Source organism: Cupressus sempervirens, chromosome 3, assembly GCF_028749045.1.
Source record: "Cupressus sempervirens isolate cs-2001-9-10 chromosome 3, ASM2874904v1, whole genome shotgun sequence".
Taxonomy (NCBI): domain Eukaryota; kingdom Viridiplantae; phylum Streptophyta; class Pinopsida; order Cupressales; family Cupressaceae; genus Cupressus; species Cupressus sempervirens.
In genome coordinates this window covers 96,357,807-96,382,888 of record NC_143120.1, presented here as the reverse complement: position 1 = coordinate 96,382,888, position 25,082 = coordinate 96,357,807, and positions in this window count along the sequence as shown.

The following is a 25,082-nucleotide window of genomic DNA, read 5'->3' as shown; positions in this document are numbered from 1 at the left end:
CTTTACATTGCCATTATTTGTATGTTTTCCATGCTACCCAAAGAAGTAGTAATGATGACACTACACCTTCACATACTAAGTTATAGTAATAGCATTGACTACTTCATCCCTTGAGTAGTGGAAGATAAGATCACTTGGTTCCACCATTATTTGTACAATAACCATAATACTTGAGGACTTGGTAACAATTTCTACCCTTTATAGAAAACCCTTAGATTGGTACTCAGTAGGGTTACAAGCAAGAAAACAACACATAAGAAGTATGGATTCCCCCATACCTATGCACAAATAGTATTCACATGGATGGGTTCTTTAATACACCTTCATATGGGCACATAAAGAAATTATTGGTTTTACACAATACTCAACATAAGCACTAGAATTGGTTCAATCACATGGACAAGGGAATAAAAATAACATCATCTATTATCCATAACCTCTAGATCTACTTTAAATCTATTATCTTTTTTTTCACATACCACAATTTATACATGGTATTGTTATTTCCAATTTCACTTTCACACAAATATGATCTAGATAAATATGTATGTCGATCATTTCTCATCATGTAGATATGTAATCTATGAATAAGTCAACTAGGTTAATACAAAATAAGCCATATATCACACTATATGTTCAATTAAGTAATAACTTGCATTTAACCAAATCAAAACCCTATTGATAGATTTATTTTTCACCAAATTCAAGAAATAACAAAAAAGAAAAACACAATCCTTTCTAAGTGCACTAAAATCAATCAAGTATCTTTTACATTAAAGTATTTCAAATTTACTCTTTTAATCTTATCTTCAATATTTAACCTAAAATATTATATAAAATAAGAAAGATTTGGTAGAAATTTAAAAATGCATCATAACTAAAGATGGTTCCTTTCAAACTATTTACAACATAATCTACGTGTAAGAGAAGAAGCTAGAGACAAAGAAATAATTGAGAAAATTTTACCAAGGAATATGAGAGATACATAGACATAGAGTTCTCGGTGTGGAAACCCTTCTTTGATACCCGATGTAACACTCCGACCATAAACCCATGAGAAAGTAACGTGACTAAACATAAAGTTGATACAATTATTATTATTTTTAATAATTAAATGTATTAAGTATAACATGATATCACAAGAGAGGAAAATTATAACTTTATTAACTCATTCTTAAACATTAAATAAGATTACTTCAGTCCATCTAACTTTCTCAAAGGCTCCCAATATAATGATATGTGAAGAACCCTATTTATACTACTAAGTTGTCAACCAAATCAACACCTTAATATTACATTTTATTTATGCCATATAAGATGAGAGGGTAAGAGATTATACAACTTAACATACCCAATAATTAATAATCATTACATATATGAGTATCACTTCTTTTGTAATTTGACCACTATGTCCAACACTTCAAAACTATACACAAATCTCAACAACTAGTTACAAACATTAGATACATGAATAAAAGTAAACACTCATTTATATCTAAGCTATATGAATCATTATTTAAAATACATAAGACAAGTACATAAAAATAAAGGACAAACCCTAAGGGGTTGGACCTAAGCCTTAGGGACTCATCATTGATGGCCTTGTCTGCATTCATGCTTAGAGACTTTGTAGTATGACTCTTTAAGATTTTAAATACATTATAAGATCACTATAAGAAGCATAAAAAACATCACATGAAATACAAGGGTGGGTACACATTCTCTACTAAGGTAGAGTCCCCAATAGTCTCACAACTAAAAACATATAAAATATTAGTCAAGAGAATTTTGGAGAAGGTGGAGAAGTAATACAACCATCCCAAAAAACCTATTCCCTTAAAGGTCCCACATTAGTCAAACTACTAAATAGATTATCTCCAAAGAAAAATACTAAGGAACATCCCTATTCTAGTCTCGAATTAATTATATCCACAACATACACTCAAACTTAATTATAGTATATTAACTATAAATTACATTTCTATTTTATTTATGGATTATTCCCCACCTAAAAATAAAAATTGGAGTAGTTAAATATAGTAGGTGGCTTGAGTAACACCCTTATTCCAAAACTATCCTACTAAATTTTAATGGGAAAATAAGATGTAATATGAAGAACAAGGATTTCAAACCATATTTATCTATAATTGTCCCATATATCTATTGACCCTAAAGAAAATCATAGTATTTTCAGTTAGTACAAAACACTTAGTCATTTACAAGGCAGAGTTGGTTAGTCAACACTATGACCAAGCTACTCTATACTAGTCGAGCTACGTAAAGAAAAATTGTATATATTCATTTTTTGCTAAGAAATAGTGACTGTCGAGTAAATCATTAGCCATTGATTATACATTGGTTGTTGAATTATACATGAGGAAACACATGATCTGAGAGATATAGAAGTTGATAAATATAGTAGAATTCGAGGATAGTATGTGTTGAGGGACAACATCAAGATCAAGCATGACTGAGAATCAAAACGATATATGTGCCAAATTATAAAACAATTGTATATATGTTTGGAATGGCACAAAATATTAAGTAAACCTTTTTTTATCGAGTTGGAAGCATATTTTTATGATCAAGGAGTTAATAAAGAAGGTAATTATGCCTCATTAATCTCAAATTCTCTCCATCAATTAAAATAGATATGACATTTAGATCAGATAACAACGTGTCTCATCGATAGATTTGACATCAATGAAAAAACAATTGTTCAATTATAGTTTATGACACCAATAGGACCACATAAATTGGTATGAACCAACTCTAAACTATCGTTAGAATAATAAGTCATTTTCTTGACACTAGACTTTGTCATTTTTCCCATTTGACATTGTTTTCACATCACTTTATCAAGTTTTCTCAATCTTGGTAACCCTCTTACATTTTTATCTTACTAATGCTTACCAAATTATCAAATTTCACATGAAATAGCCTCTTATGCCATAACCAAATATCTTCAAATTGTGCAAAATAACATGTATCTTTAGATAGGTCTAGATAGATAAAATTATCTCTTGTTTTCTCTCCATTTCCAATTAGTTCACTAGTAGTATCATAGATTTTTTCCTTCTTGTCTTAGAATTCAACTTAGTAGCCAAAATTGTTCAATTGTTCCACACTCAATAAATTAAACTTCAATCCATCAACCCATTATGCATTGTCACATTTGATCTTATCATTCAAAATAATCAATCCTTTACCTTTCACATAACATGGTGCATCATTACCAAACTTAACACAAATTAAATTATAATGTTATATCTTATCAAACTTTCTTGTATCACCAGTCATATAATGTGAGAAACCACTACAAATTATTCATCTTTCATTCTTAGTCACATGAGAGATTAAAACAATTTTTTCATCTTATTTACATTTATCTTTCATTACAACATAAACAACTTCATCATTTTTATCACAATCACTATCAAAACCATCTTCTTCATAAATGTAGCAAGATCTATTACATTTTCCTTGTAGTCTTTGTTACCTCAGTTATCTCTTCTTCCTTAGTATTCACTATATTTCCTTTCCTCCTTTTCATCTCTATCAGGACACCTTGCTACAATATTGTGCAACAAATTCCACTTTCATTCTCATGTTATCTAATTTTCCTCTCAATCTCTTTGCCTTATCTCTCAATACATTTTTGTCTCCTCCATAAATTTGAGCCAACTTATCCCATATTTTCTTTGAAATAGTGCATTCCTTCACATCATCAAATTTACCATAGCTTAGGGAAGATGCCGGATCTATCATCATAACAAACTCAATTCTTGAATTAAATATGTAATCTCATCAATTGCTATCTTTTACACATTTTGACCAATCCAAAAATTTAGCTATATTGTCCCCAAAGCTTGACCTTTGGTTTATGTCTTGTTGTGTGTGTCCCCTTCTCTTTAGGTGTTTCTCTTTCCCATCAAAATTTAGGTTCTTTCACTCATTAACTAAAATCTAGGGAAGACACTTTCACTTTAGGTTATTCACTAAATTAGACGTGTATTAGTTCTCTAGATGCTAAAAATATAACCTAACTCTCTCAAGGATCTTGGCTTCATCAAATGTGTGATCTCCAAAAATATTTTTCATACAATCTATGAGATCATTTTTTTTTTGGACATTTCTAGTTCAGCCTTTTAAGAAAAAAAAACTTGTTAACTTCATAAATCAAGTGAAGCTACCTTTAATATAGTCCAAGAATTGGATCAAAGGAAAACTATCCTAGCAATTATATGAAGTCAAAATAGTGGTTTAAGGTTAGTTCACATATGATGTTCCACCTTTGACATACTATGGGCCCAAGTATCTCCAAAGTAATCTCATTAAGATATTTATAGAAAAAAATCATTTCCTATAAAAATCATAGGATCATTAGTCAAAATAGAGTGATCGATAAGTAAATTACAATTGGACTATATACTAGTAACTTTAAAGTATTGAGAACCTTTGGTATCTTTAAGGGAATCATGTATGTATCACTCATGGGAAATTCATAGTCCTTTACCAACTTTGTACTAGAAACATGGGGGCATACAAGAAATTAAAAACTCCTCGCATGCTACATCTCCCACTATAGAAAATGAATGCTTTACGAAATTCCCCCAAGAAAGAATATTTCAACATAAATAAACACATAACAAAACATAGAGAAAAAGAGAGATTTGTGTACTAATATGTTGAGCAATAGATTATGATTGTGCACTTTGTGTTGCTAACATTGTAGTGGCATTACACATGTACGTGGCCTTGTTGAAGATGGTATCTGCATAGTTTCATCAACATGACATAGGAGAAATAGATAGAACAATATGAGAATATTATGAATAGAATATCCAAGAAGGGGATAGAACATGGGCATCATATGTGTCACTTGAAGTACCCTCATCAAGGAAAGAAAGCTCATGATTATGCAAAATGTCCATATTTTAGTTACTAACATAAAAGACCATAAAAAATAAACTATTATTGAATCTTTTTTATAATTAATAATTTTATTACTACTTACTCTTAAGGCATCTGCTTGGTCCAACAATTTTTTCACCCTCTCATCTATGAGAAGTTGGAGGACATATTTTTGACAACTTAAGAAATCTTAATGTAATATCCTTGATTATTTTTCTAATTGTAGAAACTAGGCCAATGGATTTTGTGATAATAGCATCATAATCCTCATCCAAGCTCTCCTCCAAAACTAGTGTGGATTATATTTATTCTCCCAAATTATTTGGCTATGACAAAAATATTATTAATACTATCAAAATCACTCCAATACACAAAGAAAAGAACATAATAAAAGAACATTTTTCTTCTATCTAATTTGAATAGTTACAATGAAATCTGCCTTCTGGAAAGAAGAGATGAGAATATCACTATCCCTGTTAGTGTCATGTTGATCCACATGGCCCTGAGACAAACATCAAATATAAAAATATTATCAAAAAAATTAATAGTAAATTTTGTGTTAGAATCATTTTTTGGAGGTTAGTTTAAATGGTGCATACTACATACCACCCCCTATTAGTTTGTGTTGACTGATCATGGAAGTATTGTACATACTTCATAAATTCTTTGGGGCCAACATGTAATTATTAATTATAACTCTAAAGTGGTAAAAATACTTGTATAAAAGGGCTTAGGGTTGGGGATTGTTTCATAAGGTGATGCAAGAATTGGTTCTTGTAGTGGTATTGAGTTGTAAGGGATTATAGATTGTAATCAAGTTGTAATCATTGGATCATAAAAATATTGGACTTGCTATTTGGTGGATGTAACCCAAGGTTTGGGTGAAACATGTTAAATCTTGGTGTCTTGTATTCTTTTATGTGTGATCTATTATTTTTTGATATTTTTGATATTTGCATGTAATTTTTATTTCTGTCTATGGTTTAATCCTAAAAAGTGGTATTAGAGTGAGGTTTTTTTTCAGTTATCCTCTACAGGAAAGTCTCATGATTGAGTGACAATCTCACATTTGAATAAGAGCAATGGAAGATGAGGGTAAGCTAAGGCTTGACAATTTTAATGGGAAAAACTTTCAGTTATGGAAAATGAAAATGGAGGACTATCTTTATTAGAAGGATTTATGGAAGCCATTGGAAGGAAAAACCAAGAATCAAGGATCTATGTCAAATGACAACTGGAATCTTTTAGATAGAAAGCCACTTGGAAGCATTCAATTATGGCTAGCACCATTGGTGGCATTTAATATTACAAAAGAAAAAATTACGAAAGAGTTGATGGAAACCCTAAAGAAATTGTATGAAAAGCCTTTTGCTTCAAACAAGGTATTTCTCATGAAGCATTCATTTAATATGAAAATGATAGAAGGTGGATATGTTGTAGATCATTTAAATGAGTTTAATATTGTTACTAGTCAGTTATCTTCTATGGGTATTAATTTTGATGAATAAATTAGGTCTCTCTTGAGTTTTGTGTTCTTTGCCTAAAAGATGGAATGGAATGGTAATGGATATGAGTAATTATATTTCTAGATCTAATACCCTAAAATATTATGATGTGATTGGTGTTATTTTGAGTGAGGAAACTCGTAGGAAAACCTCAGGTGAATCTACATCAAGAAGTGCTTTGAATAAAAAAAGTCGAGGTAGAATGACTAAGAGAGGAAGTAATTCTAGAAATCATGGGAAATCAAGAGGAAAGTCAAAGGGGAGGAGGTCTCAATAGAGAGGACCAAACAACTACTGGTATTGTGGTAAAATAGGGCATAAAAAGAAAGATTGTTGGAATAAAAAGAAAAATGGAGATAAACCAAATGGAAACAAGGAAGCAAACGTGGTAAGTAACAAATTTGAAGAGGATGCTTTGCTTCTATCTTTAGAAAGTGTTGATGAATCATGGGTTAGATTATAGTGCTTCATTTCATGCTACACCTCATAGAGGTTATTTCATTGATTATGTCCAAGGGGATTTTGGACTTGTTTATTTGGGGGATAATGAACCCTGTCAAATTGTTGGAAAGGGAAAAGTTAAGATTAAGTTGTAGAATGGGAATCATTGGCTACTACATGAGGTAAGATATGTTCCAAGGCTAAGTAGGAATTTAGTTTCAGTAGGATAACTAGGTGATGAGGGTTGTGTAGTTACTTTTAATGATAAAAATTGGAAGGTTTCAAAAGGTTCCATTGTAGTAGCAAAATGTGTGAAAGTAGGCACCTTATATCTTTATATAGGTCATATTGTTTCTTCTACTTGAATTGTTTTAGAGAAAAATGAATGTTTAGGAATAGTTACTGCAGTTGAGCAGGAACAAATAGCTACTGTAAATTCTGATACGGCGTTGTGGCATAACAGAATTGGGCAGATGAGTGAGAAAGGTATGAAAGTACTCCATTCAAAAAAAGTTTTACCAAATCTAAAATGTGTTAATATGGATTTCTATGAAGGTTGTGTGTATGAAAAATAAAAGAGAGTGAGTTTTGTGAAGGCTAGGAAGGAAAATAAAAATGAAAAATTAGAGTTTGTGCATATTGACGTATGGGGATTGGCTCAAGTATCTTCCCTTGGTGGCTCTCATTATTATGTTACATTTATTGATGATGCAACTAGAAAAGTATGGGTTTATTTCCTTAAACAAGAATCTGATGTATTTCAAACTTTTAAGAAATGGAAATGCTTGGTTGAAAATGAGACTGGTAAGAAATTAAATTGTCTCGGATCTGATAATGGTGTTAATTATTGCAGTCATGAATTTAAATATTATTGCTTTACTAATGGCATTTGTAGATAGAAAACTATTCCAAGTACTCCATAGGAATATGGAGTGGTTGAACACATGAACATGACTATAATGGAGTGTACAAGGAGTATGAGGTTACATGTTGGGATTCCCTTACGCATATGGGTGGAGACTGTCAGTAGTACTATATATATGATTAATATAAGTCCCTCTACTCCTTTGGATTGTGGTATTCTAGAGGAAGCATGGAGTGGTAAGAAGGTGAGTTATTCTTTTCTCAAAACTTTCGGTTGTGAAGCATTTGTTCATACAGATTTTGAGAATAGAACCAATTTAGAAGCTCAGTTAAAGAAATGTGTATTTTTTGGATATGGCATTAATGAATTTGGTTATAGGATTTGGGTTTTGAAAATCATAAATTGCAATAAGAAAGGATGTATATTCAATGAGAAAGTGTTGTACAAAGATCTATTGCAACGACATGAGAAGAAAGAAGATGATTATGTAGTGTTGGACGATACTCCAAAAAATGATGTTCCAGTAATTCCTCATGATTTACAACAACCACAATAACAAATACCACACACACCAATGAATGTTAGAAGATCAACAAAGATGAGTAGACCTCCAAAAAAATTTCTCCTTCTTTGTATTCTATTTTACTTGTAGATGTTGGTGAACCTAAATATTATGATGAAGTTGTGCAAGTGGATACTAAGATTCAGTGGGAGTCTACAATAAAAGAAGAAATGGACTCTTTGATGAAAAATAAAATATGGGATTTATGAAAGTTTCCTACAGGTAACAGGGTTTTACAGAATAAGTGGGTTTACATGTTGAAAGAAGAGGAAGGAGGTAGGAAAAGATTTATAGCTAGGTTAGTTGTAAAAGGATTTGTACAGAAAAAAGACATCAATTTTGATGAGATATTTTCTCCTATTATTAAAATGACTTATATCCATATTATTTTAAGTATTGTAGCTATTGAAGATTTGCATTTGGAGCAGCTTGATGCTAAAACAACCTTACTTCATGGTGATTTGGATGAAGAGATATATATGGCTTAGCCATAGGGATTTGAGGTCAAAGGTAAGGAGAACTTAGTGTGTAGATTGAAGAAGAGATTATATGGCTTAAAGCAAGCACCTCGACAATGGTATCTAAAATTTGACAAGTTTATGCATGAGCAAGGATACAATAGGTGCTACTAAAATAGCCTTCCTTCATGGTGATTTGGATGTAGAGATATATATGGCTTAGCCATAGGGATTTTAGGTCAAAGGTAAGGAGAACTTAGTGTGCAGATTGAAGAAGAGTTTATATGGCTTAAAGCAAGCACCTCGACAATGGTATCTAAAATTTGACAATTTTATGCATGAGAAATTAAAATATCTTAGATCTGATAATGGTGTTAATTATTGAAGTCATGAATTTGAATATTATTTCTCCACTAATGATATTTGTGGATAGAAAACTATTCCAAGTACTCCATAGGAATATGGAGTGGTTGGACACATGAACATGACTATAATGGAGTGTGTAAGGAGCATGAGTTTGCATGTTGGGTTTCCCTTACACATGTGGGTGGAGACTATCAGTACTACTATATATTTGATTAATAAAAGTCTCTCTACTTCTTCGGGTTGTGGTATTCTAGAAGAAGCATGGAATGGTAAGAAGGTGAGTTATTCTTTTCTAAAAAACTTCAGTTGTGAAGCATTTGTTCATATAGATTTTGAAAATAGAACCAATCTAGAAGCTCAGTCAAAGAAATGTTTATTTTTTGGATATGGCATTAATGAATTTGGTTATAGGCTTTGGGATTTATCATAAATTGTAAGAAGCAAGGATGTATATTCAATGAGAAAGTGTTGTACAAAGATTTGTTACAACAACATGAGAAGAAAGAAGATGATTATGTAGTGTTGGACGATACTCCAAAAAATGATGTTTCAGCAATTCTTCATGGTGTACAACAACCACAACAAAAAATACCACACATGCCAATGAATTTTAGATGATCAACAAGGATGAGTAGACCTTCAAAAAAAATTCTCCTTCTCTGTATTCTATTTTACTAGTAGATGTTGGTGAACCTAAATATTATGATGAAGTTGTGCAAGTGGATACTAAGATTTAGTAGGAGTCTGCAATAAAAGAAGAAATGGACTCTTTTGATTAAAAATAAGATATGGGATTTATGCAAGTTGCTTGCAGGTAAAAGGGTTTTACAGAATAAGTGGGTTTACATGTTGATAGAAGAGGAAGGAGATAAGAAAAGATTTAAAGCCAGGTTAGTTGTAAAAGGATTTGCATAGAAAAAAGACATCGATTTTGATGAGATATTTTCTCCTATTGTTAAAATGACTTCTATCCATATTGTTTTAAGTATTGTAGCTATTGAAGATTTGCATTTGGAGTAGCTTGATGCTAAAACAACCTTCCTTCATGGTGATTTGGATGAAGAGATATATATTGCTCAACCATAGGGATTTGAGGTCAAAGGTAAGGAGAACTTAGTGTGCAGATTGAAGAAGAGTTTATATGGCTTAAAGCAAGCACCTCAGCAATGGTATCTAAAATTTGACAAGTTTATGCATGAGCAAGGATACAATAGGTGCTACTAAAACAACCTTCCTTCATGGTGATTTGGATGAAGAGATATATATGGCTCAGCCATAGGGATTTGAGGTCAAAGGTAATGAGAACTTAGTGTACAAATTGAAGAAGAGTTTATATGGCTTAAAGCAAGCACCTCGGCAATGGTATCTAAAATTTGACAAGTTTATGCATAAGAAATTAAAATGTCTTAGATCTAATAATGGTGTTAATTATTGCAATCATGAATTTGAATATTATTGCTCCACTAATGGTATTTGCAGATAGAAAACTATTCCAAGTACTCCATAGGAATATGGAGTGGTTGAATACATGAACATGACTATAATGCAGTGTGCAAGGAGCATGAGGTTGCATGTTGGGTTTCCCTTACACATGTGGGTGGAGACTGTCAGTGCTACTATATATTTGATTAATAGAAGTCCCTCTACTCCTTTGGGTTGTGGTATTCTAGAGGAATCATGGAGTGGTAAGAAGGTGAGTTATTCTTTTCTCAAACCTTCGGTTGTGGAGCATTTGTTCATATAGATTTTGAAAATAGAACCAATCTAGAAGCTCAGTTAAAGAAATGTGTATTTTTTGGATATGGAATTAATGAATTTGGTTATAGGCTTTGGGATTTTGAAAATCATAAATTGTAAGAAGCAAGGATGTATATTCAATGAGAAAGTGTTGTACAAAGATCTGTTGCAACAACATGAGAAGAAAGAAGATGATTATGTAGTGCTAGATGATACTCCAAAAAATGATGTTTCAGCAATTCCTCATGATGTGCAACAACCACAACAACAAATACCACACACACCAATGAATGTTAGATGATCAACAAGGATGAGTAGACCTCCAAAATATTTTCTCCTTCTCTGTATTCTATTTTACTAGTAGATGTTGATGAACCTAAATATTATGATGAAGCTATGCAAGTGGATACTAAGATTCAATGGGAGTCTGCAATAAAAGAAGAAATGGACTCTTTGACAAAAAATAAGATATGGGATTTGTGCAAGTTGCCTACAAGTAAAAGGGTTTTATAGAATAAGTGGGTTTACATGTTGAAAGAAGAGGAAGGAGGTAAGAAAAGATTTAAAGCCAGGTTAGTTGTAAAAGGATTTGCATAGAAAAGACATCGATTTTGATGAGATATTTTCTCCTATTGTTGAAATGACTTCTATCCATATTGTTTTAAGCATTGTAGCTATTGAAGATTTGCATTTTGAATATTTGCATTTGGAGCAGCTTGATGCTAAAACAACCTTCCTTCATAGTGATTTGGATGAAGAGATATATACGGCTTAGCCATAGGGATTTGAGGTCAAAGGTAAGGAGAACTTAGTGTACAGATTGAAGAAGAGTTTATATGGCTTAAAACAAGCACCTCAACAATGATATCTAAAATTTGACAAGTTTATGCATGAGCAAGAATACAATAGGTGTCATTCAGATCATTGTGTTTATTTCAAGAGGTTGGGTGATGATAGCTACATTATTTTATGTTTATATGTTGATGATATGCTTGTAGTTGGGTCTAACATGGATCACATTAATGGGCTAAAATGCCAATTAGCACATGCATTTGCTATGAAAGATTTGGGGGGAGAAAAAAAATCCTTGCTATAAAGATTTGTCAAGATAGGAAGAATAGGAAATTGACACTATCTCAAGCTAATTATGTTGAGAAGGTGTTGTAATGTTTCTCTATGGAGAATGTTAAACCTGTCAGCACAACTTTACCTAGTCATTTGAAGTTAACTAAAGAGATGTGTCCCAAGATACAAGAAGAGGAGGATAAGATGTCCAAGGTACCCTATGCTTCAACTGTAGGAAGCTTGATGTATGATATGATATGTACTAGGCCAGATATTGCACATGTAGTGGGAGTCATTAGTAGGTATAAGAGTCATCTAGGAAGTGAGCATTGGAATGCAATCAAATAGATTCTCAAATATTTGAGAGGAAAATCTAGCAATTATTTACACTTTGTGGGCTCTACTACTGATTTACATGGCTATGCTGACTCAAATTTGGCAGGGGATATTGATACCAGGTAGAGTACTACATGTTATGTATTTATTTTTGGTGGGGCAATAGTGAACTAGGTTTCTAGGTTATAGAAGGTTAATGCATTATCCACTACAAAGGTAGAGTATGTTGTTGCTATAGAGGCAGCCAAGGAGATGATATGGCTTTAGTTCTTCTTGGAAGAATTGGGACACCCTCAGAGGGATAATTATTTTTTTATAGATAGCTAGCATGTCATTCATCTTACAAAGAATTTTGCTCTGTATTCAAAGATAAAACACATAAAATTGTGGTACCATTTCATTCAATCCATTTTGGATGATGGATAGTTAACGATGGACAAGATATATACAAATGACAATCTAGCGGATATGTTTACAAAGGTAGTGACAAGGGAGAAGTTGAATTCCTCTTCAACTTTAGTTGGTCTTCTAGATTGAATAGGTATACAAGAACAACATAGTCGAGGGTGGTTTGATCCAGTTGGACCCCCATTTGGTAGTGGTATTGCTACAAGACCCGTCTCCAACTAGGATATTATTGTCTAATGTGGAGTCTGATCAGTCCCCAAGAGGGAGATTGTTCATTTCTAGTGACTAATCAAGGAAGTATTGTACATACTTCATGAGTTATTTGGGGTTGACATGTAATTATTAATTATAACCCTAAAGTGGTAAAAATACTTTTATAAAAGGGATTAGGGTCAGGATTTGTTTCATAGGGTGATGAAAAAATTGGTTCTTGTGGTGGTATTGACCTATAAGGGATTATAAATTGTAATTAGGTTGTAATCACTGGATCATAAAAATATTAGACTTGTTGTTTGGTAGACATAGCCCAGGGTTTGGGTGACCCATGTTAAATCTTGGTGTCTTGTGTTCATTTTTATGTAATATATTATTTTATGATATTGTTTATATTTGCATGTAATTATTATTTCTTCCTGTGGTTTAATCCTAAAACCCCCATGACGGTAACCTTGTTTGTATCTATATGATTCAAATTGTAATCAATGAGTAGTTCTTCCCTTGCACATATTAATTATATTGCACATAAACTGCATAATTTTCCTCTAGTGCCTCAAATATGCAATTGGGTTTCTTAAGAGTTGACCTAGGTCACATATTATTTATAAAACTTGTGATATTCCCTATTGATTTTGGTCTTCCATCAATGTATTTAGCCAATATTTTACTTTGATCATTGGATTTCTATTGTATATAATTTGAACAGAGTGCATAACTAGACATACTCTTTTTATATCAAATAATATACATCCATCTTTTATAATTGTAAAAAGGTCCAACATAGTCCATCAATTTGACAACTTTGTTGTAAGAGACCTTTATTTCATCCATGGGACATAGATCCAAATCATGCAATGATGAAGGTTCTATGCAAGATATTGTCTCATTAACACAAAAATTAGTGTTTGTTGAAGGAATTTCCTTGGGTCCATCTACTATATGCATCACTTTCATCCTCTATTCCTCTATTTCCCTCACTTGAGGAAGACAAATTTGAAAATAATTATTTGTCAATACCTACACTCCATCAAATGAGAGGGAGGGGGGAGAGGAATTAATCTTACTATTCATTATTGTATTGTAATAAACTATATCTATACAGTGCATTTCCTTATACCTGTTGATCCATGAGACTATGAGGGATTCTTAGGAAAGGGGATCAAGTTCCTACATTTGTAATATGAGTATCTTATGTTAGATAAAAATTACCCAATACATATTGACCATGATTGCTATAATTTCTCTTACTTATTTCGATGTTAACTCTTCTAATCTTTAAGCCCTTGCAACTATTTTTGCAATTTAGATCACAATGTAGAAAGTATTGACAATTTCCACCACCTCTTCATTTGAAGTTAGACCACAATATAGCATTATTTTTTTTGTTTTCTTATATTATCTTAAAATATTTGATGGGCTACATGAAAATAAATCCACTTATTAAAACTTGAAATATTATTAATGAAATGACATTTTAGTATAAAGAATGTTGGCCATTGCACGAAGGAAGGTAATTGTGTGTTATTGAGTTTTAAATGGTTTTTTATTTGAGAAGAGGATTTATGTAAATTAGGGTATGTTCCAAGAAAAAGATGACCAATTTTAAGTCAAGACAATTTGGTAGAATAAGAGTGTATTTTCGGGAAACTAGTTCTTCCCTCAATATCAATATATCTTACTTTTACAACTAATTGTAAATCAAGTAAATCAAGAACATGAATACTCATGAACTTACATACATAAATCAATAATTAAAGCACATGTATTAATTAAAACCATCAAATAATAGGATAACATTGTAGAATAATCCAATTGAGAATCATAAACTACTACAAAAAAATATTTATTAGACAGATACACTTAGAGGGGTCACATTGTCCAATGAGCCACAATTTCTACAAGAATTAAAAAAGGATATTGATATGGAAATAAGCACAATGATTTCAAAAAGAGGGAGATAAATGATGCAAGAGGGGGAAAATAATATTGACAAGGTGTACTATTAGTTCAAACTTAGTGTTTAATATTTCTATCAATAATAAATATACTAAACACATAAGTTGTTGATAGGATATACACAGGTTCACACTTTAACCCTATTTATAAGAGTTTTCTCACATGGGAATTGTGTATTCTCAATAAAAGGATAAGTTTTACTAATACTAAAACTTATGATGAAATAAGTATGTCACTTCAATAATGGCCTTCTTCTGAAACTATTGTCTAAAACCTTTCTCATGAGATAATGTGTTATGAACTCTTTCTCAGTGAGATGGAATCTAAATCCATGAGGTAGTTGTGCCCCAACCTTATCATTACTATGACCAAAGTTAAGAACCTCTATTATTGAAATTTCTTCCTCATATTCTCACAAAAATACAAGAAAATAAATGAATTATTTCTACTATCCTCCTCTATATAGGCTAAGGCAACCTTTCCCAATTTGTCAATTGCCCATTTAGCCTTTTGTGAAATTTGATGTATGGGTTGTGGGGAGATGCCATGTTGAATTATTATATGGTTATTAAGGAGAGGTGATAAAATGGAATGGGATGGGATGTGTGGAGAGGAAAAAATCAAAGATTAATACAAATTCCCCCAGCCTGGTGTGGACATGTGTAAGAAAAACATCACCATAGATAGGCTTGCTTGGTGTTAGAAGAGTATGTGTATTTATCATTATCATTTAAGGAGGGGAGGGGAAGTTTTGATAGTTTGGTGGGGGAGGGGGGCTATTAAAATATCCTTCTTAGATGTATCTCAAAAGCATAAGAGAGAGAATGTGTGAATTTGTGAATAGGTGTGTTGTAAGTAATGGTAGAAAGTAAGTGAATGCAAAATTATATCACATGAGAACATAAAGGAGTTTGTGGGGCTATAAAGAAGATTGATATAGTATTATTTGAATTGTATAGTACATGATCATATGATGTGCATGAATAGGCCCAGGCCTAGTTATTAGTGATGATCATAGTATAGTCTACCTTTGCATAGTATAGCATGGTATAGTTAGTTCTATTACTAATAATACCACTACTACTGAGTAACCTAGCCTCTTTCTACTCTTGTTGCCCACTAATGTGGTTGTATGTAAACCACTTATACTATAATTTATGTAAAATACCCTTCCATCTCCTTTTCCCTTTCTTCCTTATCCACTCAAAAATATCACTACAAAGACATAGATCACAAGGGCATAATAGGAGACAAAATATATATTCACTCCTAAATCCTAAATGAATGAATGAATGGAAAAAATAGGTGCGGCCATAATTTATAATAAAATCAATCAAAATTTAATGACTTTTATTTTCCTTTATGTTCCCCCAACTCATCAAAAGATTCCATTGTGTATCCCCTTGGTTTCTCTTTATCATTGGTTTGTGTGTATATAAAGAGGAGAGAGAAGATAATCTGTAGTCAAAACATGACATCAAATCTATTTACAACAAGGAACTACATTTTTTAATTCCTAGTCATTCATGACTATTTATATTCTTACCCACCTTTTAAAAATACCAATTATTTCTCGTCAAATCCCACCTACCTTTATAAATCAAACCCAAAGAAACTAGAATTTAAGAAACCATAATTAGTGTTAGAAAATAATAAATGAATATGTGAATGCCATGAGAATGGGAATTTTGTATAGTTAGGCCAAGGGGGTTGTATTTGTGCTACAACTTAGTGTTGATAGGAAGTCATCTTGGAAATATTGGTACCAAAAAATGTGGTATTCAAATGCATCAATGGTTACTATGTTTTTAGGGCGTAATTGATTGTGTTTTTGCACATATTTCTTGTGGTTTTAAGAAATTCCATTTGGAAATAAAATTAGGTTTCTAGGAAGGAAATTTAATTTTCAAATCACCTAAATTAGGTTTCAAATAATATTGCTTTCAAATGACATAAATCATGTTTCAAAAAATTACATTTTCAAATCACATAAACTAGAGATGTAGTACATGTCCTTACCTAGGTAATTTTGATGATATGTTAATTTGTAATGTCGATTCAATGGAAGGGAAATTTTTTACTTAAACCTTGCATTCAAATAGTGCCTTTTTATGTGTAATCGGTTGTTAAAATAACTTGGTGCATGATTCTTTTTTTGAGTTTTTTGTTACCATCTAAAATTAGATGGTATCAACCTACATAGTTATAATTCTAATGACATTGAGGTGGATTGAAAAAAAAACCAATTTCACAAAATGTACCCCCTCCATCAAAAATTAATATTAGAAAATACGACCAAATATAGTAGTGCTTATCTTGTCAATTTTCATCTTCAACAACTTTCTCCATAATTCCTTTTTTTCCTTCTTGTTTATTCATGTTGGATTCATCATTCTACTCTCATAATTAATCAACTTTTACACTTTCACTCTCAACCATCTTGTTGGTTCTTTTGCTTTAGACACTTAAAGGTTTTTTGCTTTGTATAATATTCTAAGATCATCCCTCTATCAATGAATAGTATAAACTACTTATCACCATGATAGCTTTGAGTTTTCATAGAACCACAGAAGTCAGCATGTACCAAATCCAAGACATCTTCTAAAGAATACAAATTACTAATAAAACTAGAGCTAGTTAACTTTTCCAACTGATAATCTTTGCATGTCACAATATCTAGTTTAATTAGATATGTATATCCACTTACCATGTTTATCTTACTCGCTTTAATCAGACTATCAAATTTAACATGATAAAACCTTTTATGTCATAGCTAACTATATTCAACCTTATCAATAAAACAACTTTTAATAGTAAAGTTAAGATGGAGCAGCTATGTTGGAAGATTGGAGAGATTTTTGGAAGATTGGTTTGATGATGATATGGTACATTCATGACTGAGTTTCCATTGATGTCAACATAGCATGTTTGATGTCTTCTATGGTATCTAATAGAAGAACAACAGAAAGATCAAGTTGATACAGATGGCTAGTTGAGCATGAAAACCACCCAAGGTTATGGGAGACACTTCTAAGTATCTGACATATGCAATTAACATTGGAAGAAAAAAGGATAAGTCTAGAAGAATTTGTCTAAGTTTTGGTGATGTTTATTTTGAGATAGAGTTTACAGAGGCATGTTCTAGTAAACTTGTTATATCTCTTACTAGAGTTGATATCTTGAGGATAAATGTTGAGGACATGGAGAATACATGTTGAGGATGATGTAGCTAAGCTTACTCATCATAATATTTCATGTACAGAAAGTTATTCAAGTTGCAAGGTAGAAGATTTGTGTTATCACTAAGTTTAACATGTTCTTAATGTGGTCCTATAATAATTAATTGAGAAGGACTAACAATCAACTCAAGGAATTTTTTAATGGACTTGGTATGAAGGATGTTTTATTTTATCATGGTATAGATATATGTGAATTTTGAATGTTCTAAAAGTAGCAAAGAGTGAAAAATGCGAAGTTGAGAAGAGAAGTGCAAAAGTGAAGGAAACTTTATTGTCGATGTTTTGCTGAGTGATCTAAGGTTTTTGACCTAGTCTACAAGGTTTAACAGTGATTGGTCTAGTTGAAGGGATAGAGAAAAGAACAAGAAAAGAAGAAAATAATAGTAAATAATTTATTTGAGCAGTGAGCTCTTCTTGTAGTTAAAATTGCATGTTTGGGAAGTGAGCTCTTCTTGCATACATTGCACTACAACTCCTAATAGGGTAGGAATCTCCTAATAGGGATTCAATGTCTACTAACAAGGACTCATTGCACTAAATGTTGTAGAAAACTCCTAATAGGGTCCATCTTCTAACAAGGAATATTCATATTAGTACATTATCTTGTGGGCATCATTCCAATTGAGGTTTTTCCTCTAATCAAGGGTTTCCCTAGTCAACATATTAGGTGTAATTGTTTATGTGCATCTTTGTATGGTTGCTATGTACTTTGGTTGAATGGTTAAGTTTTTTTGAAGAAGATAAGTGTTTTAATTGTTGGGTAATTGATTCACACCCCCCCCGCACAAGTTATCTTGGTGGACTATTATTTCTAACAATTGGTATCAGAGCTTTAGGTCCTTGAAGAAAAACTTTAACAGCTTTGGGAGATCCATAGTAGACATGTTCAGGAAAGATAGTTTGAAGTTTGATGGAACAAATTATGATAGTTAGAAAGAAAAGATGAAGATACATTTTTTGTGTATGGGTCTAGGATATTGGATCTTGACAAAAATAGTGAAGACAATCATTAAATAAAAGGACTTGGAAACTTGCATCGAGGTAGAAAGAGATATTTTCATGTGTGACATGAGAGCTAGAGAAGCACTACTAACTACAATTCTTGGAATTGAGTACAATCAAGTAAAATCACTTGCTACTTTACATTTTATTTGGAAAGTTTTGGAAAATAGTTTTGAAGGTGATGAACACTCTAAGAAGTTGAGGCAAAAAAATTGAATTTGTGTGTTTTAAGATGCCAAGATGATGGAAGATGAATCTATATGAACATATATAGGTAAGATATCAAAAAATACTACAGGTATTAAGGCTCAAGGAGGAACCAAGGATGATGATGAAGTGATATGGAAGATATTGAAGACTCTAACACCACCATTCAAGTCAACAGTTCAAATGATACAGTTGTTGATATCATGCACTAAATATTTCACAAAGGAAACATTGCTTGGAAGACTTGAAGTAGTTGAGAATGAACTTACATAGTCCAGAGAATTAACCAGAATAGAGATAGCTTTCAGTGCCTTAAATATTTGACCTACCTTATCAAGGAGCACAAGTTCTAGAGGAGATTATTTTAGCAGTAGCAAATCCAAAGAAGACAAAAATATTGATGACGCAATAGCCCTTCTGGTAAGAAGAGAAAAAGGAGGTAAGAAAATCTTTAGATGTTGGACTTGTGATGAATATGGTCATTATGCATCTAAGTGTCCTAAAAGGGAGAAAAAGTATAATGAAAAGCATAAGCATAGAAAAGATAGAGATTGTTTGTATGCAAATGAAGATTATGATTCTGATGAACAAGCATTGACTGCGAGTGATGATAAAATTGGATTTGTGGCAATTCAACAAGAAATCTAATTGGATAATTGATAGTGGTTGTTCACATCATATGACTAGTGACATGAACAAGTTCGTTGACTTCAAAATTTAGGATGGAGGAATTGTTAGAGTTGGAAACAATGTACCATGCCAAGTAAAAGGTATTGGATCTATAACTAATGGGGACACAACCCAAGAACAGAATGGACACAACAGAAAAGGGAAATTATATTAACTGAGAATATAAGCTAGTACAAACAATACAGAGAAAATAAACTTCAAAACATGCCCTAAGGGCTTACAATGGCATAAATCTGGAGATAAATTCTCCTTTCAATACCTTCTCTCAAACTCCACTCCGAACTACCTTTTACAATGCCAGAAATCTCCTTAAATAGACCTCGGAGGGTTAAGGACTAGGAATACATTCTAGAAAGTGCTAGTGGCCATCCACCGACCAAATAGAAGGTTCCAAAAGCTGCGTTAGAAGTTGGTGCAAATCCAAAAGCTGCGTTAGAAGTTGGTGCAAATCTACAAGAATCCAGAAATGGTAATCGAACTTTTGGGAGGCATAACTTTTGAATCGTAGCTCCGATTGACAAACTGTTTACATTTTCGGAGAGCTCTCAAAGCTCTCTATAGCCCTATGGACAAGCTTTTCTTGTCCCCCATTTTTTGACCCTTTTTGAGGTCATTTAATTCCCCTAACCTGACTTTGAAGCATTCTTAGGAGGTCTCCAAAACCCAAAAAATTGCAATAACTTTCAAACCGTGGGGCCTTTTGACCTGATTCTTTTTCTGGAATGCTCTAAATCACAATTACATTCATCTAGCCAATTCACACCTTCTAGGTCACCAAAATGATGGCCAAATTGCATGCTCCTATTTTTTTGGGATTTTTTAGCACACTGATAGTTGAACTGTGAGAGTTGGAACCTTTATTTGACCCAAATGGGTGTCCAAAAATGAAAACACATGAAATAGAAACTAAGTCTAAGTACATTTTTTTTGGGTGACACAGGATTGCCCTTATACCTCTAGATGCTCCTGCATCAAACACCCAGGGTAGATTGAAAAGTGACCCTGTCACTTTATGAATGGTAGAGGAAATCCCAAATGGGAAACCTCAGCCGCTGAAATCCAAGTTGAGTCCTCGATCGGTCGTCCTTTCCATTTGACCAAATACTCTTCATACTACCTGTTTCTGGTACTCCTACCCACACGATGATCTAGAATGTCTTCTATCTCCTCCTTCTTAGAAGTAGGAATTGGACATCGCTCTAACACCAGCTCCTCATCTGCACCATCATCATGATACTCTGTTAAATCTGCAATGTTGAAAATGGGAGAAATGTGAATACCATCTGGCAGCTCCACCTCATATGCATTTCTTGAGTCATGTTTCTTCAAAATTTTGCAAGGGCCAAATTTCTTTATTTTTAGCTTGTTGTAAGTACCGGCTAGAAATCTTTCTTTTCGTAAGTGCACCATGACTAGATCCCCTACTTGGAATTCCTTAGGTCTTCTCCTTTGATCAGCCCTAGCTTTATACTCTTGATTCATCTTGGTAATGTGTGCTTGAACCTCCTCATGTAGACACTTGATATGTTTAGCAAATTCCTCAGCTTTAGCACTTGTTCTCTCCCCTTGTTCTATCTTCCTCAGCTCTGGTGCAGTCCTTGGGCTACTCCCATATACAATTTGGAATGGTAATTTTCTAGTACTCCTATCTATAGAGTTATTATAAGCAAACTCTACCTGTGGTAGAATCAAATCCCATCCCTTGGGCTTATCCCCAACTAAACATCTTAGCAAATTGCCCAGACTTCTGTTTACCACTTCTGTTTGGCCATCAGTTTATGAGTGATGCGTGGAACTGAATTTCAAGTCTGTTCTCAACTTTTTCCACAATGTCCTCCAAAAATACTCCACAAATTTAGTATCTCTGTCAGAAACTATGCTCCTTGGAAGACCATGTAGTCTTACCACCTCTTTGAAAAACAAGTCTACAATACAGACAGCATCATGAGTTTTGTGGCATGGAATGAAATGTGCCATTTTGGAGAACCTATCAACCACCACAAATACTGAGTCGTTACCCCTTTGTGTCCTTGGAAATCCAAGAACAAAATCCATACTTATGTCCTCCCATGGCCTTGATGGAACAAGAAATGGCTGATATAGGCCAGTATTGTGACTAAACCCCTTGGCAACTTGACAAACCTGGCAACTCTGTACAAAATTCTTCACATCCTGTGAAATTTGAGCCCAAAAATAATGTTCTCTAAGAATGGCAATGGTCTTATCTCGACCAAAATGCCCTACCATCCCCCCACTGTGTTTCTCCTTAATTAGATTTTCCCTCATGGAACTCCTTGGAATGCACAATTGACTACCTTTGAACAACATGCCATCTTGAATCAAATAGTCTAACCACTTGGTTCTATCTACAGCAACAGGTTCTTTACAAGCTTTCCATGCTTCAGCAAAATCAAGATTCTCGGGGTACAAATTCTTGAGTTCATCAAACCCAACCACTTCAACCTGCATTACTGTAAGCAACAACTGTCTCCTACTTAGTGCATCTGCAACCCTGTTAGATTTTCCATTTCTATGCTTCAACACAAATGTATAACTTTGCAAGAACTCTACCCACTTCATATGCCTCTGATTCAATTTACCTTGGCTATTTAGGTACTGTAATGCCTGATGATCAGTATACAAAACAAATTCCTTTGGCAATAAATAATGCCTCCATTTCTTTAAGGCCTGAACTATTGCATAGAACTCTTGATCATAAACAGAATACTTCTTCTTTGCATCATTCAATTTTTCACTAAAATATGCAATAGGCTTACCTTCTTGGCTTAATACAGCCCCAATAGCACTTCCACTAGCATCACAATCCACCTGGAACACTTTTCTAAAATCTGGAAGTGCCAACACAGGCTGTTTTGTCACCTTCTTCTTTAGCAATTCAAAACTTCTCATAGTTGCTACAGTCCATTTGAACTCTTTTCTATCTCCTCTTATTGTATCAGTTAGGGGTGCACATATGCCACTGAAATTCTTAATAAACTTCTTGTAAAAACTAACCAAACCATGAAATGATCTTACCTCAGTAGCAGACCTTGGAGTAGGCCATTCCAAGATGGCTTTTACCTTCTCTGGATCCATTTTGAGACCTTCAGGTGATATAACAAACCCCAAATAGACTAACTCCTTTTTTGCAAAGATACACTTCTTTAGATCAATTAATAGTTTCTCTTCCCTTAGCCTTTCAAGGACACTACGAATATGCAATAAATGTTCTTACAAAGTCTTTCTAAAAATTAAAATATCATCCAAATAGGCAATAACACATTTTCCCAAGAACTTCTTAAGTACCTCATTCATGAGCCGCATGAAGGTGCTTGGGGCGTTTCTCAATCGAAAGGGCATGACTAACCACTCATAAAGACCCTCTTTGGTCTTGAAGGCTGTTTTCCACTCATCTCCTTCTCAAATCTATATCTGGTGATAACCACTCTTCAGATCTAACTTTGTGAAGTACTGAGCTCTACTCAAGCAGTCCATAAGGTCATCCATCCTTGGCAAAGGAAATTGGTACTTGATGGTTATCCTATTTATAGCTCAAGAATCTATACACATCCTCCACTCTCCATCCTTCTTTGGTGCAAGTACTGCAGGTACTACACACGAACTCAGGCTCTCTCAAATCAAGCCCTTCCTCAACAACTCTTGAACCTGTCTGTTTAGCTCCTCTGTTTCATTAGGAGTCATCTTGTGAGCAGCCTTGTTAGGTAAACTAGCTCCTAATATCAAATCTATCTGATGACTGATTTGTCTTACTAATGGCAATCCATCTAGAACATTATCAGAGATAATATCTCCAAACTCCCCTAGTAAATCTGAAACTTCAACTGGTATTTCACTACTACCTTCTTTATCTTTCCTGGGAATCAAAGCATAGCACATATGCTGATGTTTCATGCCATCTAAAAACTTCCTTTCATCAACAAGACAAATCCTAGCACTACTACATACCTTTTCACCTTCCTTTTTCATGGGCTTCAATTTGTGGTGAAATCCATCCTTTATCAAAGAGTATGTGTTTGGATGTCCATCATGCACTGCATGTTTATCAAACTACCATGGTCTACCCAACAATAGATGGCAAACATCCATCGAAATAACATCACAGAGAACTTCATCATGGTAACTTCCAATTTTGAATTTTACTAAACATTGTTCACTTACCAGGACCTTATGATCATCTTTTACCCAAGCAATCCGATAGGGCTAGGGATGTTTCTCCCTCTTGAGCTTTAGCTTAGAGACCATCTCTTCTGATACCAAGTTATCAGTGCTACCACCATCCATGATCACATCACAACATTTATCCTCACAATTGCATCTGGTACAGAACAAACTCCTCTGTTATCCTAGTTCAATCTCACCACTTAGTAGGAATCTTTCATTTACCAAGGTCTCTCCTCTTTCTGCATCCTCTGAATGTGATGATTGTGTATCCTCATCCACATGAGTAACCCTAGCTTGGCCCTCAGCTCTCCTATCTATCCTTCCTTATCGTTGAGGGCATTCAAAGGCACGATGACCTTCTTCATTGCAATGGAAATAGGTACTACAGAAGCCTCCTCTTTCTTGTCCACGTCCTCTACCTCTTCCTCTCTAATTTCCAAAGTCTTGGTCATGGGAGCAGTTGAAACCCTCATTCCTCTGGTTCCTGCTAGTACCCTCGTCTTCATTTTTCTTTTGGGTTTCATTGCGGCCTCCAGATGACCTACCGCTTCCCCTTCCTCCTTGACCGCACCCTCTTTGTCTTCCTTCAAACCTTTTATTTAGCTTCTCTTCAACTCGCAAGGCAAGCTGGTATGCCTCTTCAACGCTGGTCATTCTTACCAAACTTAATTCCTCCTAGATGCTAGGTCGCAACCCACTGATATAACGAGCAAACTTCTCCTTATTTTCTTCTGCATGCCCTGCTCTAATCAAGAGTCGGTAAAATTCCTCTGTATATTCTTGGACTGATCTTCCTGCTTGCTTTAACCCATGCATCTTCTTAAACAAATCAAGCTCGTAGTCCACAGGAATGAACTACTTCTTCAATTCGTCCACCATGCGATCCCATCTTGTGATCTTCTCCTTTCCTCTTCTGTTTCTTTCCAATTGAAC